The sequence below is a fragment of the Uloborus diversus genome, chromosome 9, assembly GCF_026930045.1.
Source record: "Uloborus diversus isolate 005 chromosome 9, Udiv.v.3.1, whole genome shotgun sequence".
In the NCBI taxonomy this organism is placed as follows: domain Eukaryota; kingdom Metazoa; phylum Arthropoda; class Arachnida; order Araneae; family Uloboridae; genus Uloborus; species Uloborus diversus.
Window position 1 is genome coordinate 14178787 of NC_072739.1, and position 17504 is coordinate 14196290.

Genomic DNA, 17504 nt, shown 5'->3' on the forward strand with positions numbered 1-17504 from the left:
TCGTTAAATAGACGGTCGTTAAACAGAGACTGGGACAGAGACTTTCCCAACTGCACTGGGAAAAATTCCAATGCAGTATGTCATGAAATCTTAAAAAGAACTTTCGAAAGGCTGCCTTGCCGATATCAACGGAATGAAAAGAGCAAGAGAATGGAAAGGCTATACTGAGCATGAGCACGTGTATTATGTCAGCGCTTTTCTTAGGAAATGCAATATTGCTGATCCCAACTTTTATAACAAGGTGTAGGAAGAAATGACCTCTGTTCATCATACATATGACAACAGAAAAATTGCTTCATGAAAACTACCGCATTTCATTTAGCAATATGTATTAAAACCAGAGATCTAAAACTTTCAAAAAGTTTGAGGCGATGTCGATGGACCTGTTCTGTTCGTTCTTTTTTTCTGCAAAAAGTGGATTAATTTTTCTTTTTTTTTTTTTTCAATTTCGTGTACTTGTCACGCTATATCTCAGAAAATATAAAAAAAAATAAAAATCGAGAGTTGTATGCATTCAATGTTATTTTTTTCTTTTCTGCAAAAATATACAAAAAGCTGTTGCTGTTAAAAAAATGGCCAGTAGCTTTCTTTGTTCAAATTAACATTAATTATCTGAATGAGTCTAAACTTCAATCAGCTATTGAATTTGATAATGATGTAATTTTTAGAATAGTTAAATCAATTTTTTTACAGAAATTTAACTTTTATTTTGTTGAATTTTCATTTATTTTGCTTTGGTACAGTGTGAGATTTTAATAAGAAATTCGTCTTTTTTAAAAAAAACAAAAACTGTTACATGCGCTGAAAAAAATATGTTTGTGTAAAATGTGTTCAATCAATGTGTATGTAGCACACACACACAAAATGAAAATGTATAAAATTTTTTGCTTCAACTATTCCACAAAATAAGAGGTGCTTTCTGTTTAAACGCTTCATCAATACTCAAGATCTAACATTTGCTCAAATTGAAAAACTACGCGTTATTCTTGAAAGTTTGGGCTTTTCAGGGATACCTTTCTTTTAATCATACTTAAATTAGGATAAGAGTAATTGGGAGGGGAAAACTGGAAAATTTTGCAAAAATTGACGAATTTCCGTGTTAACCACGCCTCCCGCCGGTGACAATAGAGAAAGAGGGGACAGCTTCTTTATCCCTTGTTGGGGTGGGGCATGGAGATCGTCTTCAGGCAGTCTTCAGGGTAATAAAAAACATGTATTTAGGGGGAGGGGATGACAGCAATTAAGGGTTGAGTGAGCGAGAGCATTTATTTCCTTCGGGTCTAAACTTTTAGTAGACAATTTTTTGAGCTTCGCTATGCAACTTTTTCCTTGCTTACGTACAAATTTGGAAATACATATCCTAGCAGGGGGAAGCCCCCACGTAATTCAAATAAATTTGAAACTTTTTTTAGCGAAAATATTACACTATGTAGCAATAGGTTTGCATTTTAACTTTGCGTAATTGCCATATTATCAACTGTATTTTAATACAAAACAAAAACTTCCTTTCAGAAAAAATGTATCAAAAGTGTAATATGCAGATAAAATAAAACGTCATAATTCTATGTCCAGTGAAAGTGATTACAATGAACCCCCTTTTAAGAAAAGCATCAACAATCGTTTATACAAATAAACAGTTGCATTAACTAGGATGAAATACTGTGAAAGCACTTATTCTTACGAGCCTACATTTTAGCGAAATTAAAAAAATCTACGAATTTGTGAGTTGCAAATTTTTCGAATTTTATATAAACAGAATAATTCTATAAAAAAAATTATTTCGCGAGGTTTAAATTTTCGTGATTACGTCGAGCTCTGGAAAATTGCGAAAATGAAAACCTCGCGAAAATAAGTGCTTTTGATAAGTGAGTACTCAAAGTCATCACATAAATACATTATCCGGAATCACTATTGATCTACACTGCTCAAAACAATTAGGGGAGCACATGGTTTTTAACAAAATTACGCAAAGATGCATACTAATAAATAACATAAAATGTATGTACATATAAACATCCATAATTTTAAGCCTACCAGGAAACGGAAAAAGAAAATTTTATATGCCAATCAGTGTTCATGAGGTCAAAAACCAGAAAAAGGAGATAAGAGCAGAAATCGAGATGTTGCAGAAACGTCCGTTTTATTGCCGTAACTGTGAAATTCGATTGCACAGTATTTTTTCTTGAGACAAGGTTACTTGAGAATGTCTTAACAGAGTGATTTACCGGAATCCATGACATGACATCTTATAGGCAGACTGGAATCCGCGCAAACATAACGTAGTGTCGCGGACGCTGTTTGAGTCTCCAGAAGTGTTGTTGCAAGGCTTTGGAATCAATTCCAAGAGACAGGAAATGTTAAACGTCGATCAGGGCAAGGTCGGTCATATGCCACTGAAGCAACTGATAACCAGTATATACTGTTAATAGCCCGTCGAAACAGAACAGAGAATGCTACGCAGCTGCAAAGACAGTTACTCTTGGCAACAGGACGAAGGATGTCCAGCCAAACAGTACGTAATCGGCTTCATGAGGGAGAGCTCTATGCACGTAGGCCAATGGTCCTCATTCCGTTGACCCCACGCCACCGTGCTGCCCGAAGATGATGGGATGTTGAACATCGAGATTGGGAGCAACATGATTGGAGCCAAGTGTTGTTTACAGATGAGTCCCAAATCAGCCTGGAGTGTGACATCCGACGCTTTCTGGTATGGAGGGACAGGGGCACTCGAAATAACCTCGCATTCATTCGTGAAAAGTCACAATACAGATGAGTTGGTTGGATGGTATGGGGTGGAATCAGCATAGGCGGACGTACGGACCTGCATATCATTCGGAATGGCACTTTGACTGGCCGAAGGTATGCATACGAGATACTGCGACCTCATGTCATCGCTTACTCTGGAGCCATTGGAGATTCCGTTGTTTTCCAGAATGATATTGCCCGAGCGCATAGAGCTCGTCTGGTAGAGAACATGCTTGAAGCTGAAACAATACAGCGTATGGAATGACCAGCGTGCTCTCCTGACCTGAATCTACTCGAGCATGTTTGGGACATGCTCGGACGACGCATTGCTGCGCGACCAAGGCCGCCTGTTACTCTTCGAGACTTGGAAATTGCACTTCTTGGAGAGTGGAACAGTATTCCCCAAAGTCAGATAGATAACCTCATCGCATCCATGGCAAACAGGTGTGCAGCAGTCTTAGGTGTTCGAGGAGCCCCACACGCCTTATTAAAACTTATGCATCATGTCTAAACAGTGTCTTTTTTCATCATTTACATGTAACCAAATTGTTGCCCTAAATCATCTTTTAGCGTTTTTTCCATACTTTCAAAGCATTAAAACTTAATTCCAATTATTTTACGTCTTTTTTTCTGTATTGCGCATTGATACGCGTGTACTATCCATTGTATGCCAATACATGGCCGTCTCGCCCGGTTTTCTTCACGTTTTTGCTTGCTCCCCTAATTGTTTTGAGCAGTGTATAATGAACTAATTTTCACGTGCTGAAAATCTAACTTCATGGTTCGAAAGGAGCCTTATGCTATTTAAAAAGTTCTATTCGGGAATTAATGCACCACTAAGTGCTTATATAGTCATACTTTTTTTCTCTAGTTTGGGTCTCTCACTACCGAAATATGACTAGGGGGGAGGAGACAGCAATTAGGAAACTGATTTACCCCGCGTGGGAGCACAGAGCGATTTGAAGTGAGGTACAATAAGACATTGAGAAGGCTCATAATCAGTTATATTATGACACTATATTATAAATGTTGAATACAGGATAATATATAGTAAATGATACACAAAACATTACAAGACTAAAAGCTAGTTATAACGATAATTTTTTTATAAAATAACGTTTGATGCATCACAAATTGAAAAAAAAAAACATCCAATAAGACATTAGATGATAAGAAAATAAGAATTATAGAATGTAAGACAATCAAATCTTCATTGTCGAGAAATTATTATATCGTTGTCCACCGCAATTGGCCATACCTTTTCAGTGTTGTTACCAGTAACCAGCTTGAACTCGAAATAAGACTTTTTCATAGTGAACCAAAAAACTGTTTGTGCTTGAAAAACTACTTTTTTTTAATAAAAATTTATAAATAATTTGCTTTTAAAATATTTTTTAAAAACTTTTTACGTAATTTATTGGTTTTAAAAACATAAAAGGGTTGTTTCCTTCAGGTAAAAGTATGTACTACTTTTAGTTACTAAAATTGATAGAATAAGCAAAAAAAAAAAAAAAATAATAATAATAATAATAACATGGAGCAAGAAAACGACTTTCATTACCCAACGTTTAATTTTTAATTAGTTATTTTAAATGTCCAATTTTAAAAGTAAGGCGTGGTCTTTATGGCGTCACAAATGATGTACTTTGGCGTATCTGTCTACCGCGTTTCTACGTTATGATAATCAAGAAGCGAGTTAAATATTGCGCTCTACGTTTGCTCTCAACCATATCGTTGCCAGCACACGTGAGTAGAGATGTGAATTAAATATTTCGCTCTGTGAATGGCATTTCATCGTCTGTGATATCATCGGCAGAAGCGTAAACAATGAAAGCGCGCAGATTAAAATATCTTATTTAAAATATAAACTTAGTCAAATCCTTTAAAACATGGTCAGATCCCATGTTTTGAAGCATACTCTTTTGGGAAAAAATACTTTTAACATTTTGGAAACGACCCCATTTGAAGAAATTAATATTTTTAATTTAAATGTAGTTTTCATAGTAAGAATGATTGTGTAGAATTTTCCTCTGCTTCATCTTTTTAATACATATTGTTTGTTTGTAATTTTGCTGTAAGCTGTTCAATTGTTTTTGAGGTACCTATTGCGTTTTAAATTTAAAACTTTCATCGATTCATTCATTTTGAATGAACCTATGATCTGAATGACGAATGAATCTACATTTGAACGATTTAATCTGATTAATAATCAGATATAGACAAAGCCTAAACCCATCATCAAGCCTGAAGTTTCAACACAGGCGAATGTAACTTTTTTTTTCTTTTTCTAAAATCTTCTTGTATAACTTGTGTAGCAGGTATGCCGGGGGGATATTTTAGTGTTCCGTAATTATTTTAAAATATATCCTAAAAACTGTACCAATACGTGCGCCGCGAAGTGTTAAAAAAGTGCTTTAAAATGTATGCTAAACAAAATACATGTTCCAAAAAGCGTTATCCGAAGTGTTCTCAAAATTATTCAAAAACGTTCTAAAAGGGGGGACAAGTGTCCATACTTAAAAAGTATTTTGAAAAGTGTTCTCAGGAGGGTTGAAATAACTATTTCAAAAAATGTGTTCTCAAACAGGGGACAAGTGTCCATGTCCATGCGCAAAAAGTGTTCAAAAAGTGTTTGATTATTTGCAGTGCACTAGGAATCAGCAAGAGGTCCATGGCAAGAAAAATTTCTAGGAGAGCATGTGATTTCTTACATAAAGCTCTGCTCCATAAGCCGTACGGTTCTGCCAATATCCAGTTTTGTAAAGGCTTTTTTTTTTTTTCTGCGTCGCGATTAAAATGACAAAATCACCAAGTTTGTGCTTTCATTACTCGCGACCTGAGATGTTTGCAATACTGATATTTGGATGCCTCACTTGGCAAATCGACTAACTCTATAAAACAAAAGGTAGAGACTAGTTATGAAGAAGATGGTGCTATATCCATATGAGTAAATAGGTCCTCATGGTACATTTTCTGCCATCTCATGGTCAGAAACGTACTGAACCAAAACTTTAATATAATTTCACATGCAAAGCATTGATGACGCACTATGAAGCACTATTAAAGCAGAAATGAGGATTTTTAGAAGGTGGAGAGAATCGATTTGGCAATTGAGACATCCATTTGGTGATCCTGATCAACTTTGGGGTAGAAGAACCTACTTGTATAGCAAAAGCTCTATGCATGGTAGGTTTTTCACAATTTGCTGCCAAAGTTAGGTTACAAATCGCAATTTTACAAATTCCAACCGTATATCATCGGCTTGTTATCTGCCGAGAGAATAGTTTTCTGAAGTTAATTTTTCCTCGTTTGTAGCCTGTTGCTTTGTCCAAAAGGTATGCAAGTGGCATTTCGATAGCTCAAGTAATTGCTGAATTATCTTAGCTGAAAAACCAGCCAAAAATTGATTTCGTCAATTTTGTCTCAATTTCAAAAAGCAATATCTCAAAAGGGTCCTCGTATTTTGGTTTTCCTTCACATCATTAAAAAGAGCACACTTTTATTAACTAAGAAACGTTAGTTTCATTTTCGAGAAGCACCCAATAAAAAAGAATAATGTACGTAATTAAAAAACATGTGCGTCATTTCATGTGAAATCAACAAAATATATTAGATCTTACAAATTCGTGTCAAACCATTCTAAATATATATATATATATATATATAATACTGGATCAACTGAAAAAGAAAAGAAAAAAAAAAGGGGATCTACTGTAGCTGAGTTTTGAGAGGAAATAAAATCTGTTTTAAATATTTTAGACCGTTAGTTTTTGTGTGAGCGTCCCTCCAACAGCCCGAGAAATGGTAAAAAGTGACATTCCGGTTCCTGGAAACGAAGTAAAATATATGTGTTAATTTGAAAGTAGTAACTTCAGGTAAAAAGAACTCGATAACAGGACGAAGCCATTTCCTCAAATATTTTCCATGGTATTACAAATCACATGAGGGGACGGGAGCATGGCCAAAGCCCTCTCATGAAAGAAATGAAGTAAATACATATAACTGGTTTAATCTGAAAGTAATAAATTTTCAGAATAAAAACCCTGATTGCAGAACGAAACTATTTCTTCCAAGCCTTTCCATACCATTGCAGATCACAATTTAATCTGCTATTAAATTTTGCCCAAGGTTGGAACAGGGATTACAGTCTTCTACCCCCTCCCCCTCATCCTCATTAATACGTTACTACATACAGTAATACCTCCTTTAAGGGACACCTCTGAATAAGGGACACCTCTATTTAAGGGACACATTTTCTGGTCCCAGTCCCTTTGAATAGGGACCTCTATGCATTTACCTCTCATTAAGGGACACTCTATTTAAGGGACAGTCACAGAGAAAAAATACAAAAGAATTCTGCATAAATGCATGAGAAATATTGAAATTATTGGTATTCAAAGTTTACTTTTTGTCCAAAAATTAACTGGCAAAAGTTTGCCTTCCCATTAACATGCAAATAAACAAATATGTGTTCTGAAATTTTTGCTGAGACCAACTTTCATGCTTTTCTATTTCATCAATTTCTTTATATGGGTTCAGCCTCGACAGATACGCCCATGACAAGCTTGCTATAGAAAACTTGAAATGTGATCACAATGTTTTTTGCATTGCAAAAGACATGACATCAAACAAATCCGTATAACACATTAATTAAAAATTGCAGTTAATGAAAAATCAGTTACAACACTTTGATGCAACAAAATGTTTGATATTTTTTTTTTCGGTTCAAATTATTCAGAGTTTTATTCAACAAATATGATACATTTTCACTATTTAATCTTAAATGCTATTAGTTTACGTGTTCATTAAGAAATTATAGTGAGTTAAGTACACAGCATGCATTAATTCATCTACCTCCGAAGAAGGGACACCTCTATTTAAGGGACAAGTTGTCAGGTCCCCTTAGTGTCCCTCATTGAGAGGTTCTACTGTATATAGTTTACATATTTATGGGCCCATTTAATTTCGAAAAATTATTGCAGTACTAAAAATCTCTGAAACTTCATTTTTATGTAGTGTAAGTTCAGACTTCATTGAGGAAGGAAGAGGGAGGAGGGTGGAAGCTCCCTTAGCGCCCCCCCCCCCGGTTTTGCTACTGCCATATGATATTAAGAGTATTTTGCCCCAGGCATTTTTTTTTTTTTTTTTTTTTTGTAAATATCTTCAGATTTCACCAATGCCTATTAGGGTGGGTCGATTTTGACTTTTTTTTGAAATCGAAAACGCCTGTGGTGGGAAAAGTTGTGTATTGGCATCAAATGCTCGCATAAAAAATTTTTTGGAAATCAAAATATATTTAGATCCCCCGCCAGGCCCTTAAAGTTTGGCCAAATATGTAAAAATTGACATTTTTTAAATTAAAAAAAAAAACTTATGTACATTATCTTTAATCGCCTGTGGTTGGAAAAGTCGTGTATTGACATCTAATGTTCATTTAAAAAATTTTTTGGTAATTAAAACATATTTATACCTTCTACCAGGTCCCTGAAGTTTCGCTAAATATGTAAAAATTGACTTTTTTAAAAACTTTTTTTTCATTTCTTAGGTATATTTTTTAATCACCTGTGGTGTAAATAGTAAATTGTAGGACCCTTTGTTTGTGAACAAAATAATTATCATATCATATTACATATGACACCCCTGCCGGGAATCTGAAATTGCGCATTTTGCTTTTTTTCTTTGCTCTTTCTGCTTAGTTTTAAATGCCAAAGAGACAGATGGTGTGATTCCTCCGAATGTTTATTTTTCTGCTTCTCTGTGATATAATGAAACTATTTAAATCCCCCCCCCAGTCTGACAAATCGACCTGTTCTGGGCACTTAGCCAAGCATATATGAACCAAATAGAAATCGTAATGAAAAACTCGGAGCAGAAGAATTGGTACAGCGAATGAAGAGTTATCAAGCATATTAGACTATTTAAAAAACAACCCAAGTATCTACTGTGGATTTAATTGCAGTAGGATCAGATGGAACAGCAGTCAATAGTGGTGTATGCAAAAAAAAGTTTGATTTTTGATTAAAACTGAGTCTTCATGCACAGACGGTGCACAGCATCTTTGGGAAGTTATCCACTGCTCAAGATATCTTAGCGATGATCTGAAATCAGTAGTTGCCCCTGTTATACAAAAAAAAAATGGTTTTTTTGGTTATCCATAAAACCTGCTGATAGCCATCATGTTCAACGGCACGCCATCTTCAGAAAGGAAATTAGGCTGCAGAACAATCCTAAAGGCCCGAACTCTTACCAATGAAACTGTTCGTGATTTTGTCATTCCACCCCTAAATTTTCAAGAAAAGACTATACAGAATTGATAAATTGGCAAAATTGCGTCCTTACAGGCCCTCCACTCACCAAACATATACACAATCCGGAACTTGAGGAAGTAGCTGAAACGGGTGACGTTATTGAAAGTGAGTTGTGAAATTTACCATGTCATACACAAGCGGTAGAAAGAACAGTTAGGTTGGTGACAGAAGCATCTTTATCTGTTTGTGGAGCAACACGCCATGATGGCTTTATACGTACAACATTGGCTTCCCGAAAATTAATGCCAAAATTTGAGAACAAAGCAATGTATAAGGTGTAAAACTTCTTCATTACAAAAAACTCCGAGGTGAATTCTTTGTCATTTTCCCATAATAATTCGGGATAATTCGGGAAAAAGAGCGAAGAGCTGCTGTAAAACTGTGACGACGGACTTCAGGTGCTTGAATCTTTTATGCCTATGTTTTAATCCTCAAGAATTCTATAGTGTTATTATAGAAAAATAAAATATAAAAAATGCTTAAATTAAAAAAAAAAGTGTTGGATAAAATTTTTGCTTTAAAACGTCAAGATTTTAAAAATTATGAAAATATTCCAAATTTCAACGGTTGAACGGAGCTTGAGTATTATTATTATTACTTATGAGTGAAGAATCTTACTAGGCAATCATTTTCACTACGGGTGATTTAAAAAATCAAACATGAGAAATTTAAAAAATAACAAATAAATGTCAATTTTTCCATATTTGGTGATATTTCAAGGGAGTGGTGAGGGATTTAAATATATTTTGATTACCAAAAAAAAAAGAAAAAAATTATATGAGCATTAGATGTCAATACACAACTTTTCCCACCACAGGCGATTAAAAATATTATACATAAGATTTTTTTTAAATTAAAAAATGTTAATTTTTAGATATTTGGCCAAACTTTAAGGGACAGGCGGGGGATTTAAATATATTTTGATTTCCAAAAAATTTTTTATGCGAGTATTTGATGCCAATACACAACTTTTCCCACCACAGGCGTTTTCGATTTCAAAAAAAAAAAAAAGTCAAAATCGACCCACCCTAATGTCTATGGCTCACTACTTCACTTCAGTAAATTAAATGGTGGAACGGTTGAAAAGCCATTTTTTTTCCCATTATGAGCTCATTACAATCCCAGTCAGAATTTTTATTCACAACTACGGCAGTCAAAGCACATGATTTTCAGTTACCGCTTTTCACATTTTCAATTAACAATTACATGACGAAGAAATTGCAACATCTAAAAACATCTGTAAATCTCTTTCTCACAGTTTCATTATTACTTTTTGAAAAGAACCCTTTACAGTACCATTCTGAAATTTTTTACCACTTATGCACCACATTTATTGAGCAATTCGATTTCCTTATTGTCCTTATTTAACCGCTGTTGAGATCCTTTGATTTTCAGCTTGGACCAGGGGCCTATGCCGCACCACCGTCCTCTGCAGGCACGGCTCCTCTGGTCCTGAGCACTGTTTCCCGGAATCCGCTTCTCCTGGGCGGTGGCGTCCATGTCCTACACACACGCACGCTCACACACACACACACACACACGCCCTTACACACATACAGACACGCCTACGTGCATACACACAGGTCAGCGCACACACACTAGTCTACACATGCAAGCACGCGCGCCTACGCACACACACACAAAACTATACACACGTAATCACCCAGGAGGAGGGACAGGCTTGGGGGGACAGGAGCCGTTTCTAGAAACAATAACTCCAATGAGTAGGGTACTGTCACAACTTGTGATTGCGAAAAACATAATTTGAATTAAAAATTTCAGAATTCAAATTCTTTTTTTTTCTTTTTTTGAAAATATCAAGTGATACTTTCTATGACTTTGAAATATTAGTGTCGCATAATCTTGCGAAGTGACATATAATTTTAAATCATATTTTCCCCGCCCTCCCGAGAGCTTTAAAAAAATACCTAGTCGGACACTCTCGCCCTGATAGGAGCTGAGAAAAAAGCACCGAAACTTTTTACATTTTTCGAGTTTTCCTGGGGAGCGCTCTCCCACAAAAACAAACGGTCTAAAATATCTGATTTTTTTTCCTTTCAAAACACAGGTGCAGTAGATCCTGTAAATTTTATTAGAATTGCTTGACATGAATTTGTAAGTAATTGAAAAAGTAATTTATGTTGTAAGTAAGTAATTAATGTTGCATAATTAAAAGTGTGCTCCTTTTAATGATATGAAGAAAAATCAAATTAAAGAGGACCATTTTGAGATTGTTCTTTTTAATTGAGACAATATTGACGAAAACTTTTTTGACTGAACTGGAAAAAATTCAGCAATTATTTGTGCTATCAAGATGCCACTTGCATAAAAACAGGCTACAAACGAGGAAATAATTAGCTTCAGAAAACTAATCTCTCAGCAGGTACAAGCCGATGTGTATGGTTGGAATTTGTAAAAATGCGATTTTTATCCTGCTCTCGCAGCAAATTGTGAAAAATCTACCATGCATCGATCTTTTGCTATATAACTAGGCTCTTCTACCGCAAAAGGTGTTCAGGATCACCAATACCAGTATTGTAACCATCTCAGGCCGAGAGCAAGGAAAGCACAAACTTGATGATTTTGTCGTTTTAATCGCAACGCGGAAAAAGAGGCCAAACTATGGATATCGGCAGATCCATACGATTTATGGATATTTGGCATAGCTTCATATTCGTCTTCTATGAACATCCGTTAAAAATTTCATAAAAATTGGAGAGGGTCGATTGGGAACCCCTAGGTCACTTGACATGGAACGACCCATGTATATTGCATTTTAATTCGACTTTTTCGAACCAGATAAAAAATTTGTATTAATAAAAAAATAATAATAATAAGTACTCTTTATGTCGAGAGCTGGTATCTTTTAGACGTCAATCCATTTTTATTTTCCCCCATTTCTGGCAAAAGTATATAAATATTTATTTATTTTTTATACTTGCACTTGAAGTTTACATTTTAAAACTTCTTTTTCATCTATAATAAATGTTTTCAAAATAACTCTTGCATTTTTATTCATACACTCTTTAAATTTTCAACTGGATATAATGATTGAAGCAAGATTAATTTTTACGTTTCCTTTTCTCCACTTTTACAAATATGCATACAATGTAGCAACAAGGATACTTTCCCAATACATTTTTTTTTTCAGATCCATCACCTTTAAGCGCAACACTTGAAGATTGCCTGATTTTTTTCAGTTAAAAAAGTTAGGTTCTGAAAAATGTGACTTCTAGTGATAGAAAAAGTGTCTGCTGGCCGCTGGCTACTAACCATTTGAATTTTCAGGTTGAGTAATACAAAAATAAATTTATTTCCCTGTTTTTTGTAAGTCGGCGTGGTTTTTGCTGTTTTGGGGATAATTTTCACTCAGCACATACCTTCTGCCCCCCGCCCCCCTTCGTCCTATAAAATTTGAAATTACGGGCCAGGAGACAAACCCTATATTAACAGAATCAAAAATAAGGACGCAGGTTGTACAGACTTTAAAAAGGCTGAAGTAGTGAAATTTAGAAGTGTCTTAGCTACTTAGCATGATTAAAATTGTCGATTTAAATCAATTAATTCATTTCTTAAGTTTAAAAAGAAAAATTATTGGTCGACCATTTTTTTTTTGAAAAGAAAAAAAAACATCAATAATATTTTGGAAAAAAGTTATGAAAAACACATTACAAAGTTGCGATTTTTTTGTCTTCGATAATTAGAATTCCGCTTACAAAACTCTAGGGACAGCTACCAACGATACTGTCCCAAGATTTGATGTGCCAGCTTCTAACAAAATAGCGGGAAGCGAGAAGTCAATATGTGGGGGACTGGGTAGTGAATGCAGGATCAGGGCTGTGGAGTCGGAGTCGGAGTCATTAGAAAAGATGTCGACTCCGACTCCGACTCCGGGCTTCTTTTTGTCTTTCATTTTTACTGACTCTCATTGCATTTTTTAAAAACTGACTACTAGCAATTGGTTCGATTACATGTATAAAAAGTTACTAATGAAAAAAAATAACTGCTACAATGGCAATCAGCTAGCTTGAGTGCTTATCGAACTTTCTGTAGCTGTCCCCTAGTTTGCTTGCTTTTTGACTTAACTAATATATAGCAACCGTCAGAAAACAGTTTTATCGCCTAACATTTTCAAGTAATCAATTTCAAATAAAAATAAAAATATAGTGTTTTGTTCGATCTCAGTTATAAAATAGTAAAAGGGACGTAACGATTTAGTAAGTCGGAGCCCGTACCTCAGGTGGAAACTTTTGAGAGTAATCAAATAAGTTCTTGCGCGAAAACACGAATACAAAAGATCCGATGAAATAATCTAATGTTTTTTTTCTTTTAAGACTATTTCTATAAGTTTGGTTCTCACTAAAAAATTTGGAGCAAAATAAGTATAAATGATTTCTTGATTACAATACTAAATAATTGCAGTTAATCTTAAAATCTTCACATTAAGGTTAATTCTAAAGCAGCCAATAAAATTGAAATTAAAAATTTAGCGAAGAAGAAATATAGGTATAGTAAAAACTATTCGTATAAATCTGTATACCGCCGCATTTTGTGTAAAATTGGCTCCTGACGTATATGTGCCCTATTTTCGTTGAAATTTTATTGATGAAATATAATTTAAAATATAATCGGGAGAATTTTCAGAATTAAAGTATCTATACCTTTTATAAACTCTGAAATTAACTTTAGGTGTCACCTACCACATGGGTGTCACCCGGGGCAAACCACACCCTCTCAAGAACTTGGACTTAGAAAAAAAAAAAAGCTTTTTTCCTCTCAAATTACAGCTTTCAAAAATTGAAAACACACGATTTGATCAATATCTATTTGTTAAATATTAAAGGGGGCAAGGTAATACTTTTCAATTTTTTTAAAGGAATTTTTAAGTCATTTCATTTTTAAACTCGTAACTGTTGGAAAATTTGATTTTTAAATTGAATTTCTAACGTTGTATGCATCTTGGGTTTACAAAAAAAAAAAATGCGAAATTTTCATAAAAAGGAATTAATATTTTAATCTCTGTTTAAAGGTTTCCCCCTTCTCCTGAAGGGAGAGAGAGAATTGAAAAATACAATTAAAAAAATCCGGAGTCGGAGTCGGGCGTTTCAAAATCCAGGAGTCGGAGTCGGGGTCGGAGTCGGCCATTTTCCTTCCGACTCCGCAGCCCTGTGCAGGATTCTTTTGATATAAGGGCAGACGCAGACAACACCAACCCCGAGCCCCTAGGCACAGGCGAAGAGCCTCAATGACGATTATAAATCACTTGTGTAGTTCAGGGTGGTCATTCCAAACTACTTACGTTTCGACTTCGAGATTTCCCGTCACGTGATCGATGTTGTCGAAAAAATCTCACAACGTTGAATTCTGAACAGCTCGCAGCTGTCTCTCGAAGAGGCGCCGATTTTTTCGATTAGTTTGGTGTTTGGTCGGCCCGGAGGTACACGTGACTTCTTCCAACCAATGTCCTTTCAGTGCAGCTAGTTTTGTTTTGTTTAATCCTCGCACGGAAAAGCGCGAACTTTGACGACTGGCACGCTAATGGCTATTCTTCAAAGAAGACGTTTTACGTTACAAAGAATCACACCGAAATAATTTTAGATTTTCTTGAAGCAAATCCAGATGTTCTTAAAAATTAATTCTCCGAGAATTTTAAAAAATAGTACACAAAGGAAAAATGGCAGAGGGCTCCGGTGCAAAAAGCTTAGTCGAATGGCAAAAAGTAAGTCGTATTTTTTGCATATTTCAATATTACAGTGTCTAAAACAAAAATCGAAGAGGTTAAAACAGCCAATACATAAATTTGATAAAAATTATCCGCAAATTTTGTTGATTTACTATATAACACCATCTATATTAGTAAGAATGTCTTATATGAAATATATTTTTCCCAAGAAACTATAATCGAAATAATAATAATAACTTAAAAAAAATAATGATACTAAAAAAAAAATCTTAACCGTCATAAATGCAGATGAAAAAATATAAAAAGTTCGTAATCGTGGATTGAATATTATGTTGTTGCCGTGTCTAATGAAGTGCAGAGTGCGAAAGGTTTAGAGGCATCCAAAAGTCTTGATGAAAAAATCTGCTAATTCAAATTGAATAAAAAAAAAACACTAAAATGTAGGGGGGGGGGTTAGGGAATGGCGCTGACTGCGCCATTGAAATTTTTAAAGGGGCTTGAGGGGTATTTTTTTATTTGGGGGGCTCTTGCTTTTGGAGGGGGAGTCTTCCGGATATTCGGGGGGAGGGGCACCCCTACAAAATGTAAAAGGTTTGTTGTGCTAATTGAGCTTTTGGGGATGGAGCAGACATAACAGAATATATAATCTTCCATATTAGGATTAGTAATGTGAAAACCAACTCTCCCCCCGCTCCAGTTGCAATTATAAACAACAATCTCAGTTTCAAAGACATGTTCCAGATTTTTTTTTCTCTTCTTCTTTAAAATTATTATTAAATAAGCATATGCTAAATAAAAAGTATTACTTCTTCAATATTCCGGTTTTCAAATTCCATTTTTTCTAGGTCTTGTTTTCCAAGACCCAATCTTAAGATATCCTCAAAACAGTACTTTTCTAGATTTTTTTTTTTTCAAAACAAGCAACTTGTACCTATGATTACACAATTCCATCTTTATTTTCAAGATTAAAAAGTCAAAACAGCAATCTTGGTTACAAGAGCAGTTCAAAATAAATAAATTCTCTGCTTCTGTAAATGTATATTGAAAAATATTCGTAAAAGGAATAAATTTTTCAATCATTATTTCTCTTCAGCTGATAAAGAACTTTAAAGTTCAACCCAAAGGAAAGATCCTAAATTGAAGAAGAAAAGAAAACAGGAGCATTTTGAAGCATTCTCTTTTCCTTGAAATGCATCATATTATATAGCAGCCAATTTACAAATGCTTACAGTATAATCGAATACAGTATTTATATAATATTGCTAATTTTGATGTTGGCGAAATGGAAAATCAAAATTTAGAAACAACTCCCCAGAAATTACCAGCCTTTCTACTGTTTTGTAATTAGTTAATCAATATCAAATTTCAATAAAGGAAAATAAATTTTCTTACAAATTGAATTCAATTGAAATTCAATATTGACAGTAGGTAATAAATAAAGAATTTAGGAAAAAAGGGGGGGAGGAGGATTTTATAGCAAAAGAAGATAAAAAGAAAAAAGAAAAAGGAAAAAAACATTACCTACGTCAGTGGCGTACCTAGCATGGGTGACACCCGGGGCGGTAATTTGTGATGTCACCCCCCCCCCCCGCTAAAACGCAAAAAAAAGGGATTGTATATTCTGTGTAGATTTGAAATTCATACAATTTTCAGAAACAACTAGTACTTTTGTGAAAAAACTAAATTTCAAGTGGGATAATGTACAAAAGGAAAATAAAATTTATAAACGCTTTTTACATAAAATTTGCCCTAGACGCATTTGTGCAGGCCGTCGAACGGTCAAAAAAATAAGAGGGAGTAGGAAATTCCTAGCCCCTTAATTATTTCAAATGCATTATATCTTGAAAATTTAGAGTGCCCCCGATTCCCCCCCCCCCCCCCACCCTTACCTTAATTCCTAAATGATGGGTTTGGTTACAAGAAAGTGGAATCAATGGAAGTTATCAACCGTAGCCGAATGCATTTTCATTCACAAACTAACATTTTACATTGAAAAAGAAGCTCTTAACACGTGTCTGCAATTTAATTCGGATGTTTGTGCATTATAATGTTGTTATTAGTTAAATTAAGCATTTTAAGCTTTGAAAACTTATTGTAAAGCGAAAAATGTTGCATATATACCTATTTTATGTTTTCAGTTATAACCCCCCCCCCCCCCGCCCCCTGCACCATTTTTGGGGTTGGCCACATCCTAATTCGTTTTCCTCATGCCAATACCTATCAGAAAAACCAACTACTGCCGTAATTTTATCACAAAAATTCCACGGACAACCACTTTTCCCCTCCCCCCCCCCCTTTCACTATGTTCAAGGTTCCTAACATTCTAATTTGTTTTCTGCTTGCCAATACTTTTCAGAAAAACTAACTCCCGTTTTTGTGTCACAAAATTTAACGGAAAACCACTTGCCCCCAGCGCAGTTTTAAACCTCCTCGCTCCCCTTCACAATGTTCAAGGTTTGTAACATTCTAATTTGTTTTCTGCTTGCCAATACCTTTCTGAAAAACTAACTCCCGTTTTTGTGTCACAAAAATTTAACGGAAAACCACTTGCCCCCCAGCGCAGTTTTAACCCTCCTCCCTCCTCTTCACTATGTTCAAGGTTCCTAACATTCTAATTTGTTTTCTGCTTGCCAATACCTTTCAAAAAAACTAACTCCCATTTTTGTGTCACAAAAATTTAACGGAAAACCACTTGCCCCCCCTCCCCCAGCGCAGTTTTAACCCCCCTCCCTCTCCTTCACTATGGTCAAGGTTCGTAACATTGTAAT